The following is a 10,231-nucleotide window of genomic DNA, read 5'->3' as shown; positions in this document are numbered from 1 at the left end:
AACCGGAGCGCCGGGCGATAACAAGGTCGCTCCGCCATTGTGACAATTCAAATCGCGGGTTAGCCTCCAAACTCTTTGCCTGAAATGTCTCCGTCTACTCATTTAAAGTTATGAAACAGCATAAATATTCGTTCTAAATCTCTACTGTCATCAAATGAAGACACGGATACTGAATCTGTTTCTATTCCACGTTGTTCCCTTAACTTCCATCTTTGTTAACTTTACCAGCACTATTTAAATAAAACCGTCCACGCGTTAAGATAGGACTCATCCCACATGTCTGGCTTAAAAGATAAGTGTTGTTCACGTCACTGCTTTATCTCAACTCATCACTTAATTCAAGGCTAAAATGAGAGGTTTTCTGCAGGGATTCTGGGGAGAAGCGTCATTACGCCTTCGGTCCACAGGGGGCGACAGACTCAACTGTAAAGGAGGAATCTGTGAGTGACTTTCGACACGGTGGGCAGCATTTAGAATAATGTTAGTTTGAGAAAAGCCGAGGCGAAAGTTGCTGACATCCTTCCTGTTAAAAGCTCAGGTGGTGGAGTGATGCATGATGGGAGCGGCTGAGCCCCCCCCCCCCCCCGATCCCTCCGCACACCGGCGGCTCACAGAGACTCGGTGATACTGTGGAAAGGACCTGCGTGTTGCGTAACTGTTGGACTGAAGGTTACGTCAGCGCACAGAAGCTCCAGCAGCTGTTCACAGATGTGAGCGCGGCCAACATGGGGGGGTCAGGTCAGCTTTTATTTTATACAACCAGCAGCAGAGAAGAGCTCACATTAAGCAGAAGGAACATTTGACATAATCCTTAATCCACTTGGGTCTTTATTTCTGTGTGTGTGTGTGTGTTCTCTTCCTGGTTGTTGCATCTCTCTAAGGACATTTCCATATTTCTATTTCAATGTTCGCTGACTCGTTGAGGGAGAAGCCTCCAGAGGAACAAACCGATAAAAGAATAAAAAGTAAACATCAGTGTGGAGGGACGAGTTCAGTCCTCGTGTCCCCTCTAAGGCTCCAGGGTGCAGGTCCAAATGTGGTCACATGTCACACTAATCAGGAATCAGGATCATATTTTAGCAAAAGATGTCGGACATACAAGGAATTTGACTTGGTGGTTGATGCATAGCATCAGTCATTAAGACGATGGACAAACGGACAGATAAGACAACATAGTTCAAGGAATTGAAATAAAAAATAAACCTCAATGGACTTTGATGGACCTCAAAGGTGGAAGGTGCACAAACAGTCTGTGTCCGGGGTCAGCCGACCCCTCTGACCCTCCAAATGACCAAAAGCCATTTAATACCATGTTTCCTCTGAGCTCTTTGCTGTGATTTAAGGAATGACAGAATAATCTCTTTACTCTCATCTAAAATGTAATAAAGTAAAACAGGCGCAGCTCAAAGTGATTTTCTACATTAGTCATCTGACGTCTGTGTGGTTTCATGTGGCTTCGTCCCGGGATCACTGACTACTTCTAGAGGAAATCTTTTTTTTAGAAAGTCCACCTGGTCTTCTGCACAATCTTCAGCGTTTTGTGAAGTTTAATCAAGTTTTTTGGCCATTCTAAAATATTCCATTTCTATCAAGTATCATTTGAAATCGGTTTCCGGGTTCCTGGAGGCCTTCGAGGTTTCATGAGGATCGAGGGGCCTCCAAAGGGCTGCCGAGCGTTTTGCTTCTTGATCCAGCTGAAGCAGTGAAATCCTGGGGTCCTCCTCAGAAGATTGAGTCTCCAGAGGTGGACGGATCGACAACCGACAACCGACCCTGTGGACCCAGGTGGGAGGAATATTCATGGAGGTTCTGGGGTTCCCCTCACCGCCTCCTCACAGGCAGAGCACCAACCGGAGATGATGCCAATTCAGAGCTTCTGGGAAGCTTTGAGACATTCAGACCGAAGGGAGGAGAGGAGAAGACACCAGCATCTCCTCTGAAGCTCCACCTCCACCTCTCTGCATCACAGACAGATAGACGGCTTTACACGTGAGGCCTGTAGAGCAAGTTCACAGTGAACCATGGTGTGTGTGTGTGTGTGTGTGTGTGTGTGTGTGTGTGTGTGTGTGTGTGTGTGTGTGTGTGTGTGTGCGTGTGTGTGTGTGGTCGACAGACTGACGGTGCAGTCATGCAGTAAATGATGTTGGTTTAAGGCCTCATACCGCGGTAGATTACCACCTCCCACACACACACACGCACACACACGTAACACACGGTCACCTCTTAATGATAATACTCCTTAAATGGCTTTATTGATCTTAATGTAGCCAAACGCACATATATTTTATGAAAGTCAATACGTTCAGAGGAACACCTCCCCAATGTAAATAGCCGGTTGGAAGTCTATTAGAATGGTTATGGATGGAGGAGTGGTAATGACCCTTCAGCCAGCCGAGTCCCAGGACGCCACCCCAGAGCCACAATGGAGCCGGGGGGGGGGGCAGTATGCGATCCAGATCAATAGCCAGAGTCCGTGTTCTGCCGCTCGGTGCGAGGAGTGACCAGTCATATGGGAGGAGTCATCAACTTGATGGGAGGGCTTACCAGTCCGGTTGGAGGAGTCACCCGTTTGGTGGGAGGAGCCAGAAGGTACTTGAAGACTGAATAAATTAGCTTTAATACTTTGATTGTACGACTACTACTGCTACTCATGTTACTGTAAGTTACTGTGGTTACTGCTTTACTACTTCTGTTACTGTGCTACTCCTACCAGTACTACTTGTACTTCCACTCTCATCTACTTCCATCTATCTGGTGGCTTTTAAAAAAATACACTGTCATCTTTAATGTCTTGTATCTTATTTTTGGTTATTATTCAACAATCTTGTTGAGTGTGTGTGTGAATTTTATTTTGATGAGTAAAATTTGCGGAAATTGCGATTAATCTCTCCTGCGCCTCCTCGGCTTCCGTAGTCCCGTTTTTCCTTCACACAAGCGTCACTCTGTTGAAGGTACGTTAGGGGAAAAACGATGTCACACTATTTCGCTTTGTTCTTAAATACAACTGTTAACATCAGCTACCGTTAGCGTGGGTCACATGACCACGGTTCTCAGCTGTGGTGCGTCATTATTCTAAATAAATGCTGAAAAGATCAGGACCTGAGTCGACTTCTTCTGCCCTAAACACATCTGTAACACCTGCAGCAGCAACGCTGGTACTTGTACCACATCTGTGGGGTGGACGTGGCGCAGGCGTAGAGAGGGTCCGCCGGGGGCCGTAAGGTCGGTGGTTCGAAACCGGCTCCCCGGGCAAAATGTGAAAGAAGCCATGGGTTAAGAATGTAATGTAAGTGGCTTTGGATAAAAGCATCACCAATACTACTGCTACTTCCACCCCAGCTAGTACTACCAAGGTAGTACTTGTGTCCCCGGGTGTCACACATACGTCCACATCATAGTTTATTTTTCATCTTCACTGGGTGTTCACATCATAGTCTATTCATCTCCACTGCATGTTCACTAACTCTCCTGTCATTTCAGATCCTCCCACCTCGTCACCTGATTTCCTGCACCTGGTTCTCCTCACCCTCACCTGTGGTGCCTTCCCTCGTCAGTCACTCACTATTTAAGCCAGTCACATTCTGTTGCTCACTGCCAGATTGTCTTGTGTGTTCTACCAAGTTTTCCAGCGTTTCCCGAAGCCATCCTGTTTTTCTCGATTCCTACCTCGTCTGTTCCTCGACCCCGATTTACCTGCCTGCCCCGTTTTGGATTTGTCTGCCTGTCTGTGTGCTCTCCTGATTCTGACCCTGCCTGTCCTCGTCTACGGATTACCTGCCTGCCCCTCTGGACTTGTTTGCCTCCTGACGGATCTCCCGGTTTTGACCCTGCCTGAACCTTGATTAAAACCCTCCTGTCTTGTCCATCGTGTACGAGTCGTGCATTTGGGTTCTCCCGTACTCCGGTATCAGTAACCGTGACAGTACAATCTGGCCAAACATGAACCCAGCCGACCAAGAACGTACCGAGCCCGAAACCCCGAATCCAAGCAACATGTTGCAGCGCCATGAGCAGCAGCTCCACTTCATGGCTGAGGCCATGCAGTCTATGTCGGCCCGCCATGAGAGCAGCATGGAGTCCCTCCGCGACCACCTGCGGAACCTCGCCGTGGTGACGCGTACTCCGGACGTCACCCCCGCTGCTGCCCAAGCACCCACCTCCGCTCCAATGTCCGACGCACGTCTTCCTCCACCCGAGCGTTGTTCCGGCGCTCCCGGTTCCTGTCGACCGTTCCTGGTACAGTGTTCGCTCGCCTTCGAGCTCCAGCCGTCCGCGTTTCCCACCGAGAGGTCCCGGGTAGCGTACATTGTTTCCTTGCTCACAGGGAGAGCAAGGGATTGGGGAACGGCCGAATGGGCTAAACAGACTTCTATCTGTTCCTCCGTCGCGTCGTTTTCCGAGGCGATGCAGAGGGTTTTTGACCATGCCACTCCCGGACGAGAGGCGGCCCGGGGACTGTTTGGTCTGCAGCAGGGAATACGATCCGTTTCCGACTATTCCATTGACTTTCACACCATGGCAGCGGAGAGTGACTGGAACCAAGCCTCGCTTCGCGATGCCTTCTACCACGGATTATCCAGCCGCGTAAAGGACGAATTGGCAGCTCGGGATCTCCCTGCTGGTTTAGACGAGCTGGTCGCCCTCGCCATTCGGATCGACGGCCGTCTGCGGGAGCGGAGAAGAGAGAGGGTCGCTTGCGCAGCTTCAGGATCACCGCCGCGCCAGTGGCCGGAACCGCGACGGGCACCAACCGAGGGTGGACCTTCTGAGTCTATCGCGGGGCCAGAGGCAATGCAGCTGGGACGGGCTCGACTCGCTCCGGCTGAAAGGCACCGCCGCCTGCAGGCCAACCAATGCATGTACTGCGGTCAAAGCGGTCATTATGTGAACGCTTGTCCAGTAAAAGACAGGGCTCACCAGTCAACCAGAGGGCGCTGGTGAGCCGGGAAGTTAGATTAGAAATGCCCTCTCGACCCCAAATCCATGCCCAGTTGTTTTTCCAGGATAAGAGCTACACTGTTCCGGTTCTGATTGACTCGGGTGCAGACGCCAATCTCCTCGACCAAGACCTGGCCTTCAAGATGGGGATTGAGCAAATCGCTTTGGAAAGACCCATCCGGGCCACGGCGTTGGACGGTCGGCTACTCTGCAGGGTGACTCATCAAACCACCCCGCTGCGCTTGGAGATGTCAGGTAACCACAGTGAAGCACTCACCTTTCATGTACTTCATGCACCTCAACAACCAGTCATTTTGGGGTTTCCATGGCTTAGGAGGCATAATCCGCACATTGACTGGGCTACTGGGACTATATTTGGGTGGAGTCCTCACTGTCACGCGGTTTGTTTAAAGCCGGCGTCTGCCATTAGCCGCTCCGTGTCTCCTGAGTCCCCAGATCTCACGGGCGTACCCGAGGATTACCACGATGTAAAGGAGGTGTTCAACAAGGCTCGGGCCACCTCACTACCGCCTCACCGCCCGTACGATTGTGCTATAGACCTCCTTCCGGGCACCTCGCCCCCAAGAGGGCGACTATTCTCTCTGTCGGCCCCTGAGACTAGGACTATGGAGAAGTACATCAGCGACTCCTTGGCTGCCGGTCTCATTAGACCGTCGTCATCCCCGGCCGGCGCGGGGTTCTTTTTTGTGAGCAAGAAGGACGGATCCCTGCGACCTTGTATTGATTACCGGGGACTCAATAACATCACCATCAAAAACAGGTATCCACTTCCACTCATCTCATCTGCTTTTGAGTTGCTACAAGGGGCAACTGTATTTTCCAAACTAGATCTACGCAACGCGTATCATTTGGTCAGGATCAGAGAGGGGGATGAGTGGAAGACGGCCTTCAACACTCCCAGTGGACATTATGAATATTTGGTCATGCCATTTGGCCTCACTAATGCCCCAGCTGTTTTCCAGGGACTGGTAAACGACGTTCTCCGCGATCTGCTCAATGTCTGTGTTTTTGTCTATCTGGACGATATTTTGATTTTTTCCAAGTCTACACAGGAGCATGTGATACATGTACGGCAAGTCCTCAAGAGACTCCTTGAGAATCACCTCTTCGTTAAGGCAGAGAAATGCAGTTTCCACACCTCGGAAGTATCTTTTCTGGGCTTCGTCATCAAAGCCGGCAATATTCAGATGGACCCTGCGAAGACCAGGGCGGTGGCAGACTGGCCCCAACCCTCCACCCGCAAAGAACTGCAGCGTTTTTTGGGCTTCGCCAATTTCTATCGGCGGTTCATTCGGAACTACAGTGCTGTGGCTGCTCCTCTCACCGCTCTAACCTCCCCACAAGTGCCCTTTCAGTGGACCTCGGTAGCGGCCAGGGCATTCGGGGAATTGAAAACACGTTTTACCTCTGCCCCTATCCTTGTTTTCCCAGACCCTGCTCGCCAGTTTGTGGTGGAGGTGGATGCGTCGGACACCGGTGTAGGAGCAGTTCTCTCGCAGCGGTCGTCTACAGATCAGAAGGTTCATCCATGCGCTTTCTTCTCCCGGAAACTGTCTGCCACGGAGAGGAACTATGACATCGGGGATCGGGAGTTATTGGCGGTAAAGCTTGCACTGGAGGAGTGGAGACACTGGCTGGAGGGAGCTGACCAGCCGTTTATGGTATGGACTGACCACAAAAACTTAGAGTACATTCGCTCTGCCAAGCGGTTGAACTCCAGACAGGCAAGGTGGGCTCTATTTTTTAACCGTTTCGAGTTTACTCTAACTTACCGGCCGGGCACGAAGAATGCCAAACCTGATGCCCTGTCCCGTCAGTACCAGTCCAGGAGCTGCGTTCAGAGTCCGGAGAACATTCTCCCCCCTGAATGTGTTGTTGGGGCAGTGGCCTGGGAGGTGGAAGAGGAAGTAAAACAGTCTCATACAGCGCAACCGGCACCGAGTGCCTGCCCCGATAACCTTCTGTTTGTCCCAGCGAATCTGCGCTCAAAGGTCCTGCAGTGGGGTCACTCTTCCCGCCTGGCTTGTCACCCGGGAGTGATCCGCACGCTAGCTCTGCTGAAACAACGGTTTTGGTGGCCCACCATGGAGAAGGACGCTAGAGAATTCGTCAGTGCCTGCATTATCTGCGCTCAGCATAAGCCCTCTCACAAGGCTCCATCCGGCCTTCTTCACCCCCTGCCCATCCCTCATCGTCCCTGGTCCCACATTGCCTTGGATTTTGTAACCGGCCTACCCCCATCTGACGGTAACACAGTTATTCTAACGGTAATTGATCGCTTCTCCAAGTCTGCTCAACTCATCCCTCTACCTAAGCTGCCTTCTGCTAAAGAGACAGCAGAATTGCTATTACAGAAGGTGTTCCGCCTGCATGGTCTGCCCGTCGATGTGGTCTCCGATCGGGGGCCACAATTCACTTCTCATTTTTGGTCTGAGTTTTGCAGGCTACTGGGGGCCACAGTCAGCTTATCGTCTGGATTTCACCCACAGTCCAACGGTCAGGCAGAGCGGATGAACCAGGAGATGGAGACTTCTCTACGCTGCATCTCTTCCCGCAACCCCCGCTCTTGGTCCCAGCAACTCCTATGGGTCGAGTATGCCCACAACACACTCCCCAGTTCGGCTACCGGGCTCTCACCTTTCCAATGTTCTAGAGGATACCAACCTCCGCTGTTTCCGGAGCAGGAACTGGAGGCAAGCGTCCCTTCTGTCCAGGCGTTCATTCAGCGGTGTCGGCGCACCTGGAAGCAAGCCCGCTCCACGCTCCTGCGTACCTCGGACCGGTATCAACGGTCGGCTAATAGACGTCGCACCCCGGCACCCTGCTACGTCCCGGGACAACGTGTCTGGTTGTCCGCCCGGGACCTTCCACTCAGAGTGGAGTCCAAGAAGTTGGCGGCTCGATTTGTGGGTCCCTTTCCAGTCTCCAGGGTCGTCAACCCTGCAGCAGTCAGACTCCAGTTGCCGCGGGCCATGAAGGTCCACCCCACCTTTCATGTCTCCAGGCTAAAACCTGTCCTGGAGAGTCCACTTCAACCCTCCTCCAGACCCCCTCCGCCCCCCCAGCTCATTGACGGGGGCCCAACTTACACGGTCCGGCGCCTACTCAAGTCTCGTCGACGGGGTAGGGGGCTGCAGTATCTGGTGGATTGGGAGGGATACGGCCCAGAGGAGCGCTTGTGGGTCCCGTCACGCCACATACTAGACCCTTCCCTGATCAGGGACTTCCACAGAGCACACCCGGACCAGCCCAGTGGGACGTCGAGAGCCGTCCCTAGAGGGGGGAGTTCTGTCACACATACGTCCACATCATAGTTTATTTTTCATCTTCACTGGGTGTTCACATCATAGTCTATTCATCTCCACTGCATGTTCACTAACTCTCCTGTCATTTCAGATCCTCCCACCTCGTCACCTGATTTCCTGCACCTGGTTCTCCTCACCCTCACCTGTGGTGCCTTCCCTCGTCAGTCACTCACTATTTAAGCCAGTCACATTCTGTTGCTCACTGCCAGATTGTCTTGTGTGTTCTACCAAGTTTTCCAGCGTTTCCCGAAGCCATCCTGTTTTTCTCGATTCCTACCTCGTCTGTTCCTCGACCCCGATTTACCTGCCTGCCCCGTTTTGGATTTGTCTGCCTGTCTGTGTGCTCTCCTGATTCTGACCCTGCCTGTCCTCGTCTACGGATTACCTGCCTGCCCCTCTGGACTTGTTTGCCTCCTGACGGATCTCCCGGTTTTGACCCTGCCTGAACCTTGATTAAAACCCTCCTGTCTTGTCCATCGTGTACGAGTCGTGCATTTGGGTTCTCCCGTACTCCGGTATCAGTAACCGTGACACCGGGGCTGCCTTTGTTCCGCTGTAGCTGGAGTTCAGGCTGCACGTCTTCACCACAAGCGTCTCCATTTGTGTGGAAAATAAGAAAAAGACTCTCATGCATTCAATCCATTTCTCTCTCCTCTGTCATTTCCTCGCTCTCCCTCCTTCATCCTCCTCCTCTTCCTCGGCTTCCAGCTCCACGACTGGGTGAAGCTGCTTAATTGGCGACGACACTGAAACATGTCCTGTCCTGCTCTGCAGCCTCCTCTGCATAATTAAAACAAGAGCAACACTCCATCTCCTCTGCGGCGGGGGGCCGATGGGGGTTGAGGTGGAAGGAGCCTCCGTTATGTGACGGCTTTCATCCTATTATTTTTACAAATATATTATTTTTACCCTCCGTATATCTCACACAGATTACTTTTCTTTTTCTTTTTTAATTGATTTTCACTTGATGTTTGACTGTATTTAATTGCTGAAGCACTTTGTCGGCGTTGCGCTTGAAGTCTTATTTTATCATTGATTATATTATTTCTAAGAGAGAGAGAGCGAAAGGCGCTGATGTGCATCCGGAGTCAGCGGGTAAAAGATGGAGGGAGCTGAACAGCAGAGCATGAGGAGGCCCGGATCAAACCAAGCTCACGAGTCACTAATGAATGCACCACACAGCATCTTCCTCTGATGAGGAGCACCGATGAAGATCACAGGAGTCGAGTTGTCATGAAAATATTATGACTTTGTTGATGTGACATCAGCTGCTGGGTGACAGGCGTTTAATAGATAACTGACAATACGCCTCTGTGAAGTTTCCATCGGCTTTACTGCTGATACAATAAGAGGGATGTTCTCTGTTGGATGACGTCTTCCATCCCACCGGGCTGAATTAATTCCACATCTACTTTAGAAAGGATTGGCTGCGTTCCGGCTTGGTCCAGAGACGTGCCCCCCCCCTTAACCCCCCACCCACGAGGTATCCGAGCTCTTAGACTTAATTCCTGAGTGGGATTTACTCCTTCCCTCAATCCAGGGATCAAAAGAGGAAAGGAAACAGGGTCAGAAGGGACCTCTGACGTGTCCCCAGTCCGGGTCCTCCTCGTAACCCACGGCAACCAGCGGTTTCACTGGGGAGGCAGAAACCGAAGAGAGAGAGAGGAGCCGCGTGTTCTCTCCTCCGCTGGTGGAACCCGGAGAACCGCATCGGGCTGTGATCCTGTGCGGCGTGGAGCGGAGAGCCCGTCCTCCTGGTACCGAAGGAACATCTCACGCTGTGACATTTCATCATAATAGTAATAAACGATAGACAGAGAAGCACAAACCAGCTACGTTGTTGTGTAGATATTCACACTGTGGGACGTTTAATGGAGACCGACGACAAAGTGAATCGAAACGTTCTTTCTGTAAACTTTTCATTGTTTTAACCTAAAAGTAGTTTAGTTTTCTAAATGACAATAAAA

Source organism: Gasterosteus aculeatus, chromosome 4 (assembly GCF_964276395.1).
Source record: "Gasterosteus aculeatus chromosome 4, fGasAcu3.hap1.1, whole genome shotgun sequence".
Classification (NCBI taxonomy): Eukaryota; Metazoa; Chordata; class Actinopteri; order Perciformes; family Gasterosteidae; genus Gasterosteus; species Gasterosteus aculeatus.
Note: the sequence above shows the minus strand (reverse complement) of the source record.